The sequence below is a fragment of the Sitodiplosis mosellana genome, unplaced genomic scaffold (genome assembly GCF_009176505.1).
Source record: "Sitodiplosis mosellana isolate CC-2019 unplaced genomic scaffold, AAFC_SMos_1.0 Smas_scaffold_6191, whole genome shotgun sequence".
Classification (NCBI taxonomy): Eukaryota; Metazoa; Arthropoda; class Insecta; order Diptera; family Cecidomyiidae; genus Sitodiplosis; species Sitodiplosis mosellana.
Window position 1 is genome coordinate 5259102 of NW_022601432.1, and position 21401 is coordinate 5280502.

At 37.4% G+C, this 21401-nt stretch overlaps 1 protein-coding gene across 14 annotated transcripts in view; it reads left to right on the forward strand.

Moving 5' to 3' along the window:
• The window catches only part of LOC129576832 (serine/threonine-protein phosphatase 2B catalytic subunit 2-like), a 40583-nt gene that overhangs the window by 1204 nt on the left and 17978 nt on the right, over positions 1 to 21401 (forward strand). The window contains exon 1 of one of the 14 annotated variants that reach the window (XM_055462658.1): positions 12899 to 13247. The exons of 12 other annotated variants lie outside the window; for them this stretch is intronic. The gene's annotated coding sequence lies outside the window, so the exon portion shown is untranslated. Of the gene's footprint in view, positions 1 to 12898; positions 13248 to 21401 lie in introns of those variants that run through there. One more of the 14 variants, XM_055462664.1, reaches the window with a different exon arrangement.

Sequence of the window (21401 nt, forward strand, 5' to 3'; positions counted from 1 at the left end):
CCAATCAGTTTTATTTTATATTTGATATTATCGAATCCATTGTTATTATAGATATATATTTTTTTCCACCATCGTACTCGATACATTGTTGGGGCTTAAATGTTTAATGAGATGTGTATACACATCGTGTGTTTTTTCTATTAACAATAAGAATTGATAAATATTTTTAAAGCAGTTTTTCCTTTATCTTTATTGGTCATCTGTAATCTATCTCATTCGCTCCTCTACTCATTTCATTTGTCTTACTCGCTCTAGTTGTTGTTGGCTCTTTTTCGTGCCAATTCGTGTCGCTCTGTCCGAACAGTGACTGATTTTTCTTCTTATTATTTTTATTCTGAATCGGCTCTTCTCTCTATCAATTGATCAGTCGGTCGGTTGGTCGTTTGATCGGCCGAATGGCTCGCTTTGTGTGTGCATAATTGTATTTTTGCGTCGGTTTGCGCATTTCTCTAGTATTTACACGAAACACAAATTAAGCAGCTTGCTGTTCGAGAATATTAAAGGGCTAACGTCTTTTTTTGTTCTTCGATGCTATTAGATAAAATGAAAGCGAACGAGAAGGGGGGATACAGAAAGAATCGAAAGAAACGATTGATTCAATCGCGTGAAAACAGCATGCTATCTTCGAAGAAAAAAATAACAAATCGTGCCAGTAGTTATGAAAAAAGAAAATACAAGCGGCGGCAATAACGGTGCAAATATGGTACAACCGTAAATAGCTTGCTCTTTCTCTTGACAAATACACGCAAATCTCTGCTGCTGTTGCTGCACACACTTCTAATCAATGTAATTTATTCAGTGAAACCGAAATGGGTTTTGGAGATAACAAATCACCTACTGCTCTTTTTGAAATTTTCAATTTTCCGCTGTTATCGAGTGCTGTGAACTACACTAGCCAACAACTGTTTCTCATTTTTCTTTCACACATCATATTCTTATCACTATTTCTGTGAAATCTATTTTTGATGCGAGATCGAAAATGACATCTATCTCTGTCCCGTTCTCTCTCTCTCTCTCTGCTGTGTGCTTCTTTTCTTCTGCCACATTTTCCATTATTAGCGTACGCATCATTATTTTAATGTATTTCCGAAACGAATTTTGTCGACTGGTCCAGCTCTGACTGTTCGCTCGTATTAATTATTTTTCTTTGTTGCCATTGATATCATCTATGTTTGCATAGGTGTCCAGTGCCAACGGAATAACAAATATCATCTGAAATCAGATGTTTTGAAAGTGCGCGCACGGAATGGGACGAGATCGACCAATACATGTTGACAATTGAATTTAGGTTAACGTAATATTAAGCATTTTAGGTGTATATTGATAAATCAACGCACCATGAAATTAATGTGGAAAACAGTACCCATAAAAAAGTGGTGTGTCTGTAAGAACATCGATTCATGAAATTCGACATATAAAAGGCGAAACATTTGAAAACAACAAAATTTTGGTTAATTCTATTTTACCTCATATTTTGTTTCCTCTCGACAAAAAAAAAACAAAATTGAATCTGAACATAGTATAGTATAGTCTATGGATGGCATTTCTATACGAATTTGCCACATATGTATAGTTCTTTACATACGTTCACTTGGTATAAATATTTACTTTGGGTTTTTTGGCTTGGAGCCTCTACACACACACACACACACACACACACACACTCTCTCTTTCTCTCTCTCTCTTTCTTACTCTATTTCTCTCGATTTGGTTCACTTGCGAGTGGCGGCGGCGTCGGTGGCGACGATGTACAAGCATTTTCGATTTCGTACACAAGAAATTGAAAAACAACACAAGAAAAAAGGCAACTCACACGGAAGGGCGAACGCTCGGGCGCGCTCGACTGTTGTGAGCACAGTCAGGACTGTTGTGAACACATGAGAGGGAAAGTGAGCGAAACGAACAAATGAGTGAACGCGATTTGTGTGTATTTTAAATGAACCTTTTGGAATATCGGTATGCAGAGCTTGTGAATATGTAAATTTTGTATACATAAAATCACACAACATCTAATGTGGACACCATCGGTGTATGAAATTATGGGTCTAACCGTGCATGCATATATATATATATATATATATATATTTCGAAGAGCGCATAAAGTGAAACCGAGTTAGCTCGTATTGATTATGGTTAATAATACGCGCGGCTGAAGAAAATTCTATTTTACGATAGGAACCCATATACGGACTCAAAGTCAACGTGATGGAGAGTTCAGAGTGCTGTTTTTTTTTTGTTCGAAAATACAAAAATAATGCCGACGAAATGTTGTATGTTTTTTTCTTCTTCCCAAATTCTAACTATTTTTCTCTCACTTCTCTTTGGTATACATAAAAGTGTAAATATTCGTTTGATATTGTTTCATCGATGCCGTTGTTTCATTGTCTTTATTCAATATGATTTCCGTTTATTTATTTTTTTAGCAAAGATGGTTTTCACACGTTACAAGATATGACTCAGAATGGGCTATATTGTTTTTGAAGCAAAACTAAGGCAATTGTTGCTATCGAATTTTTTCTTCCAGTAAGCATTTCATTTGGTTGTGTCAAACAATAAGCAACTAACACACATACAGAAACAGAGAGTGAAAGAAAAATTGAATCGAATACAAGAAATTCAATTAGAATGTTCCACCATATGTGTGTATATGTGAGAAAATTGGCTCTGAATTATGCGTTAAACGACTCGTTGAAGAAGCAAAAAAAAACACACCAAATCGGTAAGCAGCCGTATTTGTGTTGTGCAAAATGAAAATGGGCATTTTATTCGGACCGTGTACATTTGAACAACTAGAACTCTTCTCATACATTTGTGAGCCATGCCACGAAGAGAATATCTCTAGCCCGCAGCAATACTTTTCGCACGATTTCTTATTCTCGAATAGATAAGTGTGCGAGTTTGTCGTTTTTTTTCTCTCGTTCCTTCCCTTTTTGCCTGTCGCTTGCGAATACCCATTTTCAGTTGCCGAGCCAAAGTGCTGCAATCTAACCAAAAGCCAACACCGAAACGCATCTTGATGTGATTAAAAAGCATACTGAAGCACATCGATATTTTAACCAATATATCGAATGCTATAATTGTCATCTATTTGTTACTGTTTAACCAAAAATACTTATTCTCGCCCTCTCCCTCACCATGTGTGTGAGTGTGTGTGTGTATATGTGAATCGATTTTCGCCGTTTGAAGAGATTACCGATTTCAAAATGAGTTAACGTGTCAGAATTGGAATTCGATGCTTGTTTGAAATTTGCTAAGTACCACTTGGAAAGTGCTTCATTTGGTATGGTGTGTATAGCATTTTTTTTAAACTTCTTCTATGGTTTCGCATATACGCATATGTGTTTGTATGTGTATTTCACTTGTCCAAGTGCACACACAAATGCTACTTCAGCTCTTTTGTGCATTGGATTGATTATGTCGATTGGTCCAGTGGTAAAAAGTGTGTGTGTGTAGTGTGTAGACCATCGGGATTATTATTTCCATTGGAAAAACCTTTAAAGTAACAACTTAAATTCCATTTAACAAATGCGCCGCACATTCGATTTCAATGCAGCAAAACTGACACAGCGGTAGTCATTCAGGCAACCAGGCCAGCCAGCCAGCTAGCTTGCATTTCAGCCATCGCAGAGTATGTGTTTGTATATATTTTCAAGGCGTTGCCTTTGTATGCAACCGATATATGGCTTTTGTCTGCTACGTATTTGGCAAACGGTAACAATACATTTGAGGCCATGAGTTTTGCAAATACATTTTGCTATTTGGTCTTTGAAGATATTGTACCGATAAAATAAACAAAACCATTTCGAAATCGCTTTTCTATACTTAACGACATGATTTTATGCGTTTTGACCGGCGCACTTCTTGCCCAATATTTTTTCTCATTTTCTTTTTTCTTTTATTGAGCTATCGATAACATCACACAATTTGATGTTATACATATATGTCAGGATGATTTCCCGTTGACGCGAGAGTCATTTTATGTTTCGAATCGGTGATGAACACCCATAACAACAAGAACAACAATAAAACGGGATTAAAATTGGAATTTGCAGATAGGAATTTTCATTTGAAACGCGCAATTGAATTTATAATTTTCAGCTCAGGGTTTTACATGATAAACGGTTTTCGATATGAGGCTCAGGCCATCGATCAATTGTCAGTCAGAATTCGATCTGATCAAATCTAATGCATCGTATTACACTGAGCGTATTGCAAAAAGCTTTTCTCGCCCAGCTCTAGAACAACAACAACCACAACGTACACACACACACACACACAGCCATGCCACGATAGCTACAAATCGTCTGTATACCAAAAACAATATGCACAAGCATTAACAGCGATTTGTCATCAATCATTAAAATGCCTGCAAAATTATGTAATCCATAAATGAAATCCAGATAAAAACAGACACACAGAGAGAGAAGCAGCAGCCGCAGCAAGCGGTATGTGTGCAAAATTTATCGAAATGCAAGCACATATTTTATGATGAGCGGTAGCAATGATTTAGCTATCATCACATTTCATGACTAATATTCGCATTGTATGTTGAATCGAGTTGATGTATAGAAAAGAATGAACAGCGAAGCAAAACATGGCAAAAGCATCGCTAGGCCGACCCAATCAACTCAATCAACCGGTGCAACGAGAATTTGCACAGCTGCCAAAGTGTTAGAGGGAAAGGGAGAGAGCGAGAGAGAAAGAGGACGAGAAAGAAACCGTGCGTGAGTGAATGAAAAACCGAGACAAGGAGAGAAAAAAAGAGAGAGTGAATTGGTTGGTTTGTTGGAAATAAGCGAGCACAACGCCTGTTGAACTTTAAAATGTAAAGGAAATATGGGTCGATCTGTATTGTACATATGTTGTTGATTTTCTATTCAATTAATTCGCGACAACATCGTTCCGATTCATTTTATCCCATTTATTCGATTGCGCGGCTTAGCGCGAGCGCACACACAATATGACAAACCAAACCGAACCCAAAAAAAGAACACACTCACACACTCTTTCTCTCTCTGAGTATGTGTCCCTCTATCCCTCTGCCTCTCTGTTTTTCTGTCTCTCGTCCGCTAGCGTGCATCACAGTGTGAAAAGCGTATGTTGTCGCTCTCATCGTGTATATAAATATTCTGTGTGCCGATCTGCACATAATTAATTTAATATATGCCGTCAACAAATATTTACACTGTTTTCATTGAGTCGAGGGAGAGAAAGAGAGAGAGAGAGAGCTCGTTAATTTACTCCTCACTTGTGTGTACAATACTACAGCCACATCTCGAGCGCGCCAATAGCCGAGTGTCCGAATTCTCTCAAATATTGTCGCGTGTGGCGATAGAAAAACGTATTCTCGCCACCGTCGCCGCCGCCGACGACGACGACGATGATATCGATACCGTCATTGCCGTTGTCGCACAACAATATGGGAATGTCAACCCATTCAGAATGGCGATGATTCGTGAATAGCGCGAAAAAGATACATTATAAATATGCTCAATATATTAGATACATCATTAGTTGTTAATTTTTTTATTTCACTGTTGTTGTTGTTGTTGTTGTTGTTGGTTTGGTTTGTTTGTGATTTGATATGTCGCAAGCGTTCGCAAACCATATGTCCATGCAATTGTATATGGCGAGAGTAAAATACAGAGAAGTACAGAGAAAAAAAAAACAGTAAAAACTTGAATAAATAAATGAATATAAATCAAAATCACCAACTATTATTACTGCCTGATGTTCATTCTATGTCATTCAAATGTTGACTACTTCTCGTTTGCAACCGTTTGCTAGTATGTGCTTGTGTGCGTGTGCGTTTTTTTCCTTCTTTCTTCACACATTCGATTGAATCGAGAGAGCTTACTTTTAATTTATACAGGCGACACAATTGCGAGTAATGCGTTCACGCACTCATGATTATTTAGTAATTTTACTGAATTGCAATGCTGTCTCTCTCTCTCTCTCTCTCTCTCTCTCTCTCTCCTCTCTCTCCAAGAGATTCTTTCATAAATAAAGAAAAAAAAATCGAATTCGAACGATCAACAATAGCGCGCTTACTTTCGCGCTTTCGTGCCCGAGTTGAGAATAGGCAAGTTGAAAGGCTCGCGCGAATAAACAAACCCGAAAAAAAACGAAAACCGAATATAAACGCATACGTTGCGAGTGAGAGAGAGATAGAGAGGGGGGAAGGGAGACTCACAAAATCGAATGGATTGGCATAGAATAGAACCGAAGAAGTTACAATCTAAATGAATAAATAGAGAAAAAAAACGACAACGAAGAAAACGAAAAATTAAAATGAAAAACCCTGACGACATCGACGATGAGTAAATGAGCGCAAACAGCAATCTCGTGGCCGTACAGTAAATTATCGCGAAAGCGACACATCCACCTACAGGTGTTTTTGGTTGTACCTATAAGTATAGGCAAATGAGCGCATGCGCTCCAAATTCCAATACAATGTTTGAGTGTGTGTGTGTGTGTGTGTGTGTGTGGCTATGGTAGGCCGATGCCAGGAATACAATATGTGACATGTTGGGTCATTGAAAGTGCACCGCACGCATCATTTATACATATTTCGGCAATTCGACTTTGACATCTTTATCTCGCTCTTGCTTTCGCTCACTTTCACTCTCTCTTCCTCTCTCTGGCTCTCGTTCTTGTTGTCGTTCAGATCTTAGCGTCCAGAAACGAAAAACATTCTGACAGAAAAAAAAAATATCGAAATCGAAGCGAGAACAAGTAGGTATAAATAGCAAATGATTTTCGTTCCACGCGTGAATAATGGCATTCATTGTAAAATTAATGTCAATAATTCCGTTGTCAAAACTCGCGCGCGCGTTGACATTCTCGGATGCCGAACGGCTGTGTGATTGTCTGGTTTGACTTTGTCGGTCGTTGTCTTGTTTCGATGCGGTGACAAACACATTATTTTGTTATCCAGGTGCCACTTTGCAGCCACTAAATCCATTAATCAGTTTTAAATGAGACACTTTGTGAGCTGTAAAAATGTCAATTCTCAAAGTGTTTTCATTGTTTTGAGAAGGAAATATAAAGAGAGGTTGAGCAGGATAGAGAGAAAGAGAACGGTATGAATGCGATAGTTTTATTATTATAAGATATCACAGTTTTACGGCATTTTTCCCATTTGATTCATACACCTCCACGGCCACCATCACCGTCGATATCTATGCATTTGACAGTGTGTATGACATACACAAATATTTTTGGTTGTACGCCCTGATTTTTCTAAATTTAACAAGAAAGCAACCGAAGACGACGAAGAAGAAGAAAAAGAAGAAAAATAAAACAAGCATACACATTGAGATAGCAAAAGTAAGCACATCGACTCTATATCGATCGTATGTTATCCGCAACAAAACGAACCGAACATCTCGTTGTATCTCATTCAAGAGACGGAGTGTGTTTTGAAGAAGAAGAAAAACAAAACGCAATATTGTAAGGCGATCAATTTCGAGTTTGTTCTCTGCATCTCTTGTACAATGCACACAGAATGTGGCTTTTTATTTGAGCACAGAGTTTTACGACAACGACAACGATCACAAACCAATAGATACACCACTCTTCCTTATCATTATCCAAACATCACTTGTATTATCACATCATTTAATTTGCCGCTTGGATTTTGGTTCAGTTTTGTATTTCGACCCTTTTCTCTCTCTTTCTCTCTCGCGTCCACTTTAATTTCGAAAATTGTGATTCTAACGCTGATGTGTGTAACATTACATTCATTTTTCTGTTGTTGTTATTTCCTATTCATTCCTGGATGCCTTGAAAACGGTTCTGTATGGTTTTTGTCCTCGTATCGACCCATTCACAATTACCAATTGAGTGAGTGTGTGTGTGTGTGTATGTGTGGCGGGTGTGCACATTTTCTTGAGCTCAAAAGCTCAATTATACGACAAATTCGAAGTACACACATATCAAGATTCAATGAAATAACACCAAAAAACACGCAAACGATAATTAGCGAATCATGCATACCTTTTGCCCTAGGGGGAAAGAACTATTTATATTTGTAAATATTTGTAAGCATTTGCAATATTTACGTTCATTTTACGTCCATTTAAAAGCGTATTTACATAGAATATTGATGAATGCTTGAAATATTGACAGCCGCGCGAGCGCCATCTGCAGGTCGCAAATACGCTGTAAATATTCATACAAATAAGTATGTTCATTTACACTCATTTACAATATTTACAACATATTTCCACAGTTCTTTCCCCCTAGCTTTTGCCATCGACCGCATTCACATATCTATATTTATACATATACACGGTTGTTGCTTTTTTTTCTCTCTCTCTCTCTCTCTCTCCCCCTGTTTTTCCGGAAAACAAATCGGCGCACACTTTGCTTGTATGTGTGCGTGTGACAAGGGAGATCGAATTAAAGAGCAACCTGTAGTATCGAAAGGGAAAAAACGGAATTTCATTTATTTATTCAAGTCCAATTCGAGTAAACAAATTTTATCTCATTCATAGCGTTTTAATTATCCGAGAAAGGCTCGGCCAGTCAGTGGTCGGTTCAATCTCATTTTGAGAACAAATTTTGCAATGCTTTGAACAACTCTCTCGCTCGCTCGCCCGTTCATCGAATAACCGCTCACGCAAAAAAAGGAATTAGCCGAAATGAAGGCAAAATAGAAATAAATAAAAAGAAAACAAGAAAATATGTGACGAAAGCGCGCGCACACACACCAAAAAGGGAAGAAGAAGAAGAAAGAAGCAACAACAACAAGGCAAACAAACAAAACGTTGATGTTGTGTGCCATTCTGTGTGCTCTGCGTGCTTGTGTACTTGGCTCCTCGTTGATTTTGATCGCGAAAATGCAAAGTATTTGGCCAGGCGACAACACACAAATACACGTACCCATTCGGTCGTTCAGTTTGCGAACGAATGAACGCACGCGCGCGCGCGCTCCCGCTCACAAGAGACAGAGTGTAAAGGATTTTTATTTTTGTACACTTTCTAGAGAAAATAGCAGGCATTAATGAAAAACAACACGAAAACGAACGGCAACAATAATATTGACTAATTTTGGAACGGAAAACAAATGGTTGTTAGTCCATGGGAATTATGCATTTCGTTGTCTTGTTAACGAGAGCGAGAGAGAAAGGGGAGAAAACAACTGAAGAGAAATTATCCGATTAGCACTTTTGCATGTACGAAAAAGAGGTCAAAAGAGGCAGAGGAAGGAAGAAGTGTGTGTGTTGTGAGAGAGAGAGAGAGAGAGAGAGAAGCGGACAAGAATGCAAATTGTGTTAAATTAAGCTTTTTATGACATCCACAAAAATAAAAACGTGTTGGAACTTTCATGTCGCTCATAACAATACAATTTATTTTTCAAACAAATTTCATTATTCTGCGGCGCCCGCTCTTTTGTTTCAAGTACTTTTTTCCCTCGTACTCTGTCCCATATCTCATACTCGCTCCTTTTCGTTTTCAATCAATTGACAAAAAACACAGATTGAAACAAGAAAACGATTTTTTTTTCTTCTGTTTGCGAAACATCAAAGGCAACAGCCTTTAATTAATTAAGCCAAAGTCAAATTCGCACCAATGCCTGCTAGCAACGAACAAGTGCGCCGCGGTAGTCACAACTGTAAACACTATACATCAAGATAGAAGTTTGTGTGTTATTTTTAGTTCAACTTCTTACTATATGCGGCGCTGAAGTCAAGTGTCAAAAAATTAAGCGTCCGGCTAGCAGCATTTAACATTTAACCCTTTATCACATTTCGGTTCCTAAAGTAACCAGATAGGCCAGACGCTATAGCTATGAAACCACTGAATATTTTTACATTCTTGTTTGGAAACAAATGTAGGGAAATGAACTAGCTTTCATTTGATACTTTACAGGCTACAATCGGCTGGCTGAATGGAAAGTTTTTTCTGTTCATGTACTGCTGTAAAAAAAATGCGAAATTATAGCAGAATTCCACATTTTTCCTCCTCTTATCTTGTGGGTTTGTACATTCTTTCCAATTGTCAAATTAGGACTCGTAGGACCAAAACACATCAATTTAACTTTCTGCATCATTAGTTTTATGAAATTTAATTTTTTCAAGCCTTTATAGTGATTTGACACTTTTGACTCTTTTCCGATTTTCTCGACAAATAAGCAATTTTTCAAAAATTTAAGTATGAGGTCTTTCTATGTATTTATCGTGGCACAAAACATATATCAAAATGATTCAAATTAAATAATATTCCGCTTTTTCCCCTTTTATAATATATATTCTAAGTGTGTGTGCGGTTTGATGATGCCTAATAAACTGCAAGTTGTTGATGTTTATTTTCACAAGAACATATAGTTTTCAATTGTTCGGCATATGTGATGAAATATGCGGTTGGATTCGTAGTATAGCATTGGCATGTGGAATTCAATTGAAAAGCTTCTCGACATAACAATACAATAACCATTTTTTAGCTAGACCGAGTGGCAGAGAGAGTGTGTGAGAGAGAGAGAGGGTTAGAGAGAGTTAGAGAGGCTGACAGTTAGAGTCACTTCGACCGAGTGGGTTAGAACAGGAATTGACAAAAATGAAAAATTTCGATACTCTGGGATATTTATTATGACACACAATAGAAGCATAAAAAAATCCACAGCAAACTAGAAACTTGCCAATGCAATCAATCTGTGTTGCAGTTGTTTGTGTGAACTTTTATCGTCTTTTTTTGTCTTTCTTCTTCGTTTGTTCTTTTTCCTTCTTCCCAAAAACTCTATAGCGAAGCTTATTTCTTTTTGTTGTTTCTGCTAACTCATCTTGGTGCTCAAGCCGTCGTTCGCATAGTTCCTGAATATTTCGGATGCCTCTGCCACTCTTTGTATGTGTATGTGTGTGTGTGTGTGTGTGTGTGTGTGTGTGTGTGTCGTTTCGTTATTCACATTTCGTACTCAGATACATATACTTCATCCAAGTGCTACTGAAGATCCTTCAGTCAATTTTTCTTCTTTTCTTCATTTTTATTTGTTCGCCGAAATAACAATGAGCGATTTTTGTTTCAGCACCATTTACGCTTCCTTGTGTGTGCAGTTTCATTCTTTAGTTCTTTATCGTTTGAGTATAAAAGATTACTCTCTGTACTATTTTGCGGTCATTAGAATGGGTTTTTGTTGTTGTTTTACTTCTTCTCCCCGCGCTCTTGGTTTTCTGCGCTTGTACATCATATTTCCCTTATCTGCTGCCGCTACTGCTTTAAACGGCGTGAATGCACGTCACTTTAACTTAAAGACGAGGGTAGCAATGGTTTCGTTGTTCCATTCAACAAGAAAGAAAAAGCCACAACAACAACAACAACAACAACAACAACGACCGATTCATTTTATTTTTCTCAATTTCATTCGCCCGTTCACTTCCTGTGTAATATTCACGAGATGGATTCATTCAACGAAAAGATTGAATTAATATTGCAATTCTAATTGAAATCATGAGAACCTGTCGATGTCGATATTGTGTACGGCCCCGAGGGACCCAACCAAGTGCCACACTGCAATTCGAGTTTAATTTTATGTTCATTGCTTCGATGAAGATGGATTTTCTTGCTTAAAATGAAGCAAAAAATGTTGGGAAAAAAGAGCTTTGGATTTTCTTGTTGAATAATGTATGGCAACATTTCGTTGGTAGCTGCTTTCGCTTATCTATTTTCCATTTCCAAGATACACTTTTTAGCATCGGCAGCGCATCGATGGAGCATCGAAACAGTACAGTACCATTGTATCAACACGAAAATAAAAAATAAATGCGAATATCGGTGAAAATGTGTCGGTATATCGTTTTTAATTCATTCTTCAGTGTGAATCGTTCGCATTCTCACTCTCTCTCTCCCTTCCTCTTCTCTTTCATTTGCTGTTTTTGTCGTTTTCGCTTCTTTTTTTTCTCTATACATTTGCTTCGGTTCTGAATACTCTAAGCATCGACAGTGACGATTACAACGCAACAACAACAACAAAATCCAACAAATCGAGAAATTGTGAATGAGAGTGCGCATGCGAGAAATATGCATACAAATACTAATGCAAAAGCCCGTTTGAAAGCTCATATCCCTTCAAACTTTTCGACTAATACGAGTCAAAAACTCGAGGATTCTCTTTCTCGCTCACACACGCATACAAACACATCCACAAACATACACTGATCGAACTTCGACGACGTTTTTTTCCTTCTACTCGTTCGCTTGCTCTGTTCATCTTGCCATGATATCGTTGATGGTTTTCCATCCATCATGATGTACATGAGCTGCAAATGTGTTTTCTTTGGGTTATTGTTGCATTTGGCCAAACCGAAAACGAGTTCAAACAAACATAGCAAAATACAAAACACTGTGTGATTGATATGGCAGAAGAAAAACACGAATCGAGAATAAAAAGCATGTACAGCATTTTCTCAATGCTTCTCCATTGGTCATTTTGCTTTGATATCTAATTATTCGGTTGCAACAGTGTATAGAGTCCCTCTTCTACGCGAACTAATGTTTGAACAAGTTCAGCGTTTCGAACAATATAAAATTCGCTGAAAAATTCTCAGGCGAGTGGCGAGCGCACTGAATGAAACAGAGAGAGAAAGCGAATGAGTCCATGTACATGTTTGAGCGTATATATACACACATGTGTTGTGCATGTATATGCGCACACGCTCATGTTTGGGTATGTGTCTTACTCTCTCTCTCTTTCTCTCTCTCTCTTTCTCTCTCTCTCTCTCTCTCCCTCACTATTTTTGTGTATTCAATTGAGAGTGATACACAGAGTCACACGCTGCTGTGTGCGTGCGTGCATGCGTGTGTGTTTGTGTGTTTGTGAGGCTCCCGTTTGTGTATTGGTGTGGAAAAGTAGCAGCAGCAGTAGTAGCAAAATGCTATGAAGAAAACACCGAAACAGTATACACAGTACTGACTAAATGGTTAGAAGAAAAACAGCAGGAAATAGGATTTCTCATATTTAGTGTAATAATATTTAACAATCGAGAAACCGAACACAACCAGTGAACCCCGTAACTAATGCTGATGTACGCGCCGTGCAATAGTATTTGTGGGGGTATGTGAAAATAGATAGAGGAAAAAAAGGCAGAAAAAAAAACAGTTTGAAAAAATAGAGAAGAAATTAGAAGAATTTTTGATGAAATGGAATCAAGTTGAAATGCAAATGTAAAGCCAAAAAAGTGTTACAAAGCAAACAAAACATCAAACAAAATGGAATGAACCAAATAGCCTGGAATACTGAGCTGAATAAGGTTTTTCTTTTCTTTTTCTGTTTTGCTGTTCGCTTGTTTTCGCCATCCGTAATTAAAAGTAATGCCAAAGCCAAAGTAAAGGAATTGCAATGAAAATACGACACGACCAGCAATGTATTGAGAATCCAAGATAATGGCTTTGCATTGGGCAAAATGTTGTTTTGTGTGCAAGAAATAAAAAAGAATAACAACCAAACACAATGAATTTAGACTGAAATTATAATCAATTTACCAATTGTGTTGAAAGTTGAAAAGAGAGAGAGAGAGAAAAAGCTCAGCAAACGAAAAGTGACCTGTCAAAAGCGCGATTCTTGATTCGTGCGAATAAATAGGAAAGACGAAAAACGATTTTCGCAGCAGCGCGTACGCATTCGTGCTTGTGTTAGAGTCACGCGGACTATACGCAACAACCATCTCACTACTCTCTTGTTCGCTTTTCGCTGTTCATCTGAATATCCATCACAAAAATTGCAAGCGCATCCACACTTATGAATACTCATAAGCAATATCTCATTTGCCAAAAGAGCCAACCAAATTAGAAGGAAAGAAATTCGGTTCATAAACGAGAGAAAGACAAATTAGGAAGAAAATCGGGGCAACAACTTGTTCGGTTCATTTGCGGTAGGAAATAATGGCAATGAAATATGTGTATGAAAATAATGAAATTCGATTACAAGAAAGGGACTTCAATCATGTCAAAAGCTTATCCAAAGAAGAAGAGCACACACAGAAAAATAAAAAAAACAAAGAAAAAAATGAGTGAAGACGACGATAACGATATAGATATATAATTGAATTTCAAAATAATCTAATGAAATTAAAACCATAAGTTGATTATCGTTGAATAATCACAAAAATTTAAATAACAAACAAAAAAATTGAATAAATGCATAAATTTGCATACACACATACACATACACATCCATTCTCGCACTCTAAAACAAGAGAACAAAAGTAATTATGGAAACAGCTTTTGAGATTCCACATGCCGTGCGTGCGCGACACTAACGTTACAGAAATTACTATTGGTTTCGGCATGGTAGATAGTTTTTTTTTCGTCCCGTTTGAATTCATTTCTTCTGTGAATAGGCGTGTGTAGTAAAGTACATTCCATTGACATAATGGCTTGTTGCAATGAGAATTTTGTGAGAGTAAACAGCAGGGGCAGGGAGAGATATACCGAAAGAGAGAGAGAGAGAACAAACAACTGTAAAGAAAATTGGCATTCAAATCAAGGGATGCTTATGTACTTCCAAACTTTCAACTTTCAACGAATTTGATTCGCCATAAAATTGGAAGAAAATGAGCAGCACGGATGATCTGTAACATGGGCGCTCTGGCGCGTGTGATATGTGTGTATTGCGACACTTTCTTTCTCTATCTGGTTCTTTGTGCCGTTTTAGTGATTCTCTCGCTCACTCTGTGCATGCTTGTATGTTATATATATATATATATATATATATATGTGTGTGTGCCCATATTCAAACGTATTTTATTTGATGAAAATTAGTTTTATTGTAACGAAGTATTTGTCGCTTTTGTAGTTCGCTATTTTTGAAATGGAGATAGTTATCAAGTGAAGAAAACCGTATTCATACCGAAACATGTTAGTTACACACCTCACCTCTTACAAGACTACACAATGGAAGTCATTCATACAGTTCTTCATCAGCTGCTGTTGTTTTTGTTTTTTCTTTGTCTATTTTTTCAATTATCTTCGAAATGAAAATTAAAAAGAACCGACGAAATAAGAACGAAAAAAATGTGTGTGTGGGATTCAATGAGAATATTGTTCGTAATTGTAACGAAACCATGACCGATATCGTCTCTTATAATGTTAACTGGATGACTACACAGGGAAGAAAAACAAATTTTATATCCAATATACATCTATATGTACATATATGAAGAGTGTATAATCGAACCGATGTCCGATGATTGCCTTCATCAAGCACCGTTTCCACGATTTGATGAACTAATTCGAAGCGTATAGAAATCCTCTCCGCAATAGCGGAAGGATAATCGAGTCAAATATAAACAGCGAACGAAATGAGAGTACTGCAATGACTTCATCGCTTGATGAAACCTTAACGAAATGAAAAAAAAAAAAAACAACAACAACAACAACAACAACAATAGCAAAGCGAACAAGCCAAGTGAGATTTAGAAAAAGGGAGCGAAAACGTGAGGCACGCCGTGGCAAAATGTGAACAATAATGTTACGCTGTTTACTGTGTAGGGAGAGAGTAAAAAAAAACCATGTTTAAAGTATTTAAAGCGGAATTATTCCTAGAAGTTATGTTCGGAATAGACGCAGAGCTGTTATAGGCACTGCAAAAGTGCGGGCACTTGAATCGTTGCGGCACCGAGCTCTTTTTGAAAGTATAATTCCTGAGTATTTTTTGAAAATTTTCAAATTTGCTAGTTTTTTAAAGAAATAATATGATTTTTAATTGCTGAAAAAAATATGAAATTATAAATTATCGAAATTTATTTTTTGTGATTGTACTAGGTGCGGCACTCAAAATCTAAGTGCCGGCACCGATTAGGTGCCTATAACAGCTCTGGAATAGAGTGAAAATTTGATGAAAAACTTTAGAAATTTGGTCCACTGTTTCTTTTTATTACGTTACGTATGTGTTTGTTGTGTGTAATGGGTATTCCACCTTATTTTTTCTCTTCATTTCAACTAAATCACTAGAACTGTGCGCGTGCTTCGTTCATTACCATTTTCTAAAGCCCACTGAATTATGAATCCGGAAAGCTGTTATACACACACAGCAAAGGGATGTTGCATATTGCTCTCGCACTTTTGCTCTGTCCTTCCCACCGTCTCACAGCTCAACGAGCTGCTGCTGCTGTTGCCTTTGCAATGTACAAATCCAAATAATAACAATTTCATTCAAGTGCTTTTCAGCAGTGGAGTCACTCTTTATTAATTAAGAGATTCCGATTATTGTTGCATATACAAAAAACACAGGCAAGAAATTGAGACTGCAAGTGCCTGCTGCCTGTTTTTTTCTTCTTCTTCTTTCTAACCAGCATCTGTAATTCATTTTATCCACCCGCATCTTGTCTATTCATAATGCATGAAGAAACTCATTTCTAAAGTAGGTGTGGATAGTAAAAGGAAAAAGTAAATACCCTTTTTTTTTTTAAACTAGTGCTACATCACAATATCGAAATTAAGTGAAATTGTTTTGTCTAGTGTGTTTGAACGATACCAATGATATTTATCGCTGTGGGTTTATGTGTCAGTTGTCAGAAAGTATATGATGAAAAACAAAAATCTTCAGCTGTCTCCATGCACACAAAATTTGACCTATCAATTCAGTCTGATGATGGGCCGAAAGTCCTTTCGTGGAGTAGCTTTCGCTTTGAATATGCCACATACACACATAACGATCTAACGATATATATATATAATCTAATATATCCATACATGCACGCACCATCGCACCAAATAGCTAATTTCAAATAAATTGTGTGATGCGAGTTGCGTGTGTGCAGGAGTGAGCAACGACTGTTGTATGTGAGCTAGAGAATGCTTTGAACACGCAAAAAAACCATATTGGCAATGGTGAACGAGTAACAATATCTACAGTGTGTGTTGCCAACGATTCACTCGATCTTTTCTTCTTCTTCTTCTTCCCATTCCTGTGTGGTTTGGAATGTGTATATGCGTGCATACGTATAAGTATTATGATTGTATATGGGGTACGTATGAGTATGTGCTTTAAGGATGTGACAATGTGTATGTGTGTGTGTAGTATTTGAAGCGCGGCGGCTTCTACCGCATTCGGTCAAATCGGTCGCGTTTGGGGATTCTTTCACATGAATTCCTTCCATAAGCACATAGTGCATAGAATTAATCGAAGGGAGAAAGAGTTTGCCACGAAAAATCACCGACACACTCACATACAACATATCCAATGACTGCCACTTATTCTACACACACAATCACTTTGTTTTCTCTTCTTCTTCTTATTCGCTTGTGCTCGGCGCCCCCCATCTTCACAACAATCTTTTCAATAATCACCTATTGATCTAAATGTCACATGAAAAATTTATTGTTATTTATTTGTTGTCAATATTTCATTTCGCAAAATTTTCGATTTCATGTAATTCACTCAATCTATTCGAAATATTTGGTTCAAATTCATTTCGAACGATGGATTTCAAGGCAAACAAATCAAAATTCAAATATTCGGCACACGGAGAGAATCACAAGAGAGAGAGAGAGAGAGAGAGAGAGAGAGAGAGAGAGAACCACTCATCACGATTATTTGGATAATATAGGCAACTAGTAATCTGCGATTTACCTTCTTAGACATGATCATAACCCAGCCAAGATATTTTTGATAAATAATAAAACGGAAACGAGACACGCAGAGAGAGAGAGATACTGATGATGTGTTTCGTTTCAATGGCATGTTTATATGTGGGATATAAAATACACAAGAATATGTCAAATTGTATCGTCATAGGTTATTATACAAACATTTTTCTCTATCTCTCATCATCATCATCATCATCATCATCATCATCATAAAATTGGCTGCCGTAGGCTCTACAAGTTTGATTTGTTTTCTCACAATCACAACACACACAATTGAAAATGCAAAGAGAAAAAAATCAAAGCCATTAATTCAAATGAAAAAACCAACAAAGTGCGCTGTAAATGGAAAATATTCAGCAATGAATGCTCTAACGGCATCTATACGGTATAGTTTGAAAATATAAGTAAATGCTTTCGTCATAAGGTTTACTCAAATGTTGGAAATGGCATTTGTCAGATGAACGTCATTCATGATTCAAGTCAGTGATTTTCCGATAGGGACAAATGCAATGCAAAACTCTGAACGGTTTTGGATTTGCTGAATTTATTACCAATGCGCTTCACTGTGTTGGAAAAAAACATTGAAATACTAATCGATTGGCAATCAAATTTATGTGCTCGATGAATAAAATGAAGCTTCGATGAATTGAACTTTTTTTTTTTCAAGTGGTATCTATGCAGCAGCGAAAAATGTGAATAAAATTGGTAGACATTCACATGATTTTCAAGTCACTTTGAGCGTATGCAATCGGCTAACAATATTCATCTCTCTAAAATAACATAAACACAAGATACCAATAATAAATATTCGAAAAGGTTTAGCGCCCATGAATCTGCTGAAAATTTTTCTGAACATTTCGGTGTTTTCTTTTCTCATACTCGCACTCTCATCTCTCTTGGCATGTTTCATAATAATATTCGGAAGGCGCAACGCAGCGACACACATAAACGGAATGGAATTTCATGAGCACAGCCACATGGCGGCTACATCCATGAACTGGAAAACTTGTGTTGCCCAAAACGCACACACACACAGCATGTGTGTGAGAGAGAGAGAGAGGGAGACTCGCACAGAGAGTATATAGCGTCGTTCATAATGCCATACAGCAATAAACGGGCCATATAAATTTTTTTTGCGCTGTCCGCTTTCATGCAAATGAATCATACTGTCGCTAATTAATTATCAAATGAAAGCGATTAAAAAGCAGAGGAATGAACAAGCAAATGGCTAAGCACATTTTAGTCAGGGACAAGAACAAAAATTAATTATTCACTCGATGAAGAAGTTTGGCGGTTATTTGTGTTGTTTGTTAGTTAGTTCATAGAGTTGTTTTTTTGTCGTCCTTTATTTTTTTTCTTCTTCATTTTCTGAATGACGGTGTGTACAATCGCAAAATGGCACACAGAATTCGTCGTTGCGCTCTCTGTTATGTATATGTTACGGTCATATTTAAAAGAATGTGTAATAGTTCACACGCGATGGCTCATAAAATCCGTGAAGTTTTATGAATTCATTTCTTTGCGGTTTTGCTCTCTTTCTAGCGCATTCTCTCTATCTAGCTTTGGTGTGTTACTCATTCGCTTGAGCGCTTTCGCCCGCCCGCTTGCTCTCTCGGTTGGTGGTGATGGTGCTCGAAATGTGCTCGTTTTTGGTGCGTTTAGGACTCGTTGGCCTACATACTCAATTAGTTTTGCACGATTCGACTTTATTTCCAATGCTAATTTTGCAAGTTTATGCCTGAGTACAAAATATTACATTGACCAATTACGTTAGCCGTTTTCCTGTTGTTTTGCAAAACTTTTTCGTGCATCCACAACAGTTAGCAAACATGGATGCAAAACACATCTGATTTAGTTCTTGAATGCAACAACAACAACAAAACGCAAAATTTGCATAAAATCCTTTGCAGCTCAAGTGCTCAGACTTACGGCTCTAAACTACACTGACGCACACACAGAGAGGGATAGAGGGAGAATGGGACTGTGTTGGATTTTGTGCTTTAAAACTCTTAGTTGATTGTGTTTTGCATTGACCTGAGCGAAACAAATTCACCATGAAATAAGAATATTTCCATCGTGTGGCGGCTGTTGAACGTCAAAGTAATTTGGAGCGACGCGAGCGCCACCAATTTCAAAGGGCACATTAATCTAACATTTCAAATCGGAACTAAACGGCGCACCAATTCGAAATATAGGAAAATATAGTGTTAACAGCCGCACCATGATTTCCATACATTTCGAGAAAATATGCAGAACAGAAGGCAAATCTTGTTGCATTTATTCAAATTTAAAATCCGGGGCTCATTGGAAAATCATAGTTCGCTCTCTTCTTATATTAGTTCGTTTCTTTTTTGCTTTCATTTTCTCCGTGACACTTTAATTACGCATTAAACAATGACTATTTCGAGATTGAAGACAAATGAAAAATTAACGGTGCCTGCATAGCTCATAAAAAAATGGCAATATCCACTTCTTGCTGGAGAGCGAATGAGAGAGATAGATAACACGCGAAACTATTCACTTCACGCTATCATCAACCTTGAAGTCGAATTTCCGTGCATGCACAATGAGTGCTAAAAAAAAGTCACACACACATTTTTCGACTTGGCGTTTTCCTATTTTTATATATATTACCTTCTTAGCCAATGAATTTTTCATCAGCCAATGACAATGCTCTCATGGAAGTCAGAAGACTTGAGCGAAAAATACGAGTGAAATGAGCGTATTGAATTGAACAAGTACTCGAATTAAAGGAAAAGTTCTTGCAATCAATTGACAACAACAAAAAAGAAAAATAAGAAGAAGAAGTAGAAGAAGTTATGCAGAGAAAGTGGAAAAATGTGCTTAAGTCGAAAATCATAAAAAATTGCGTGTGTATGGGCGCTCATTTGCGCGCGCGCGCGTGTGCAGAATTTACGATACGCATATAAAATGTTTATTCTTTATTTCATGTGAATGTCATCATTTGTCGAGTTTTATCGGCTAGCCGATCGACTATGAGTCTCCTTCCTAGTTAATTGCTACAAATGCATGCTCGCGACTAAACTTAAAGAACCGTCCCGAGAGACACAGACTATAAATAAATTAATGTAGAAAAAACGAAAGCAAAGACCACGAGAAATTGTAGCGTATCGAGTTTATGTGTGTGTGTATGTGTGTGTGTGTATGTCAAATGTGAGAAGCGTGCACATTTAATTCAAATGCACATTTATCGACATACAGTCATTTCGAGTAAATTTCGATTTAATTGAAGAACAATTATTGTGTGATGTTTGCCTGATCGGGGAGACATATACACACGACAAACAGACACCAAATCACATGAATAATCCTAAGTGATTTGTAATTCATTCCTTTTGTTTTGTTGTTTGCTTTCGACGGTCTCGGTCTCGGTCTCGGTCTCGGTCTCGGCTTTTACTTGCATATCGACCATTCTAGACAGTTTACTGCTAATGCCTATGCGCGCATCTTTTCTATTCAAACACACAATGAATTTTTGGCAGCATCAAATATCAAAATATCAATCTTTGTTTATGATGATCATTTGAGCTGCGTGTCTCTATGCTTGCGCCACCGATGATGTGCCATATTAATAGTTGGAATAGAACTTTTGGCCGAACAATTGCCATATACACGTTTCGAATATATTTCCATTTGTGGAGGCCAAAGGAGACTTTTATTGTCTTGGAAATGAGAACATCTGACCGAAAAGTTGCGTATGTCATAATCAAAGTGCGATAACGCAATGGGAAGAGACGGAGCAGCGGCAGAGAGAGAGAGAGAGAGAGAGAGAGAGAGAGAGAGAGAGAGAGAGA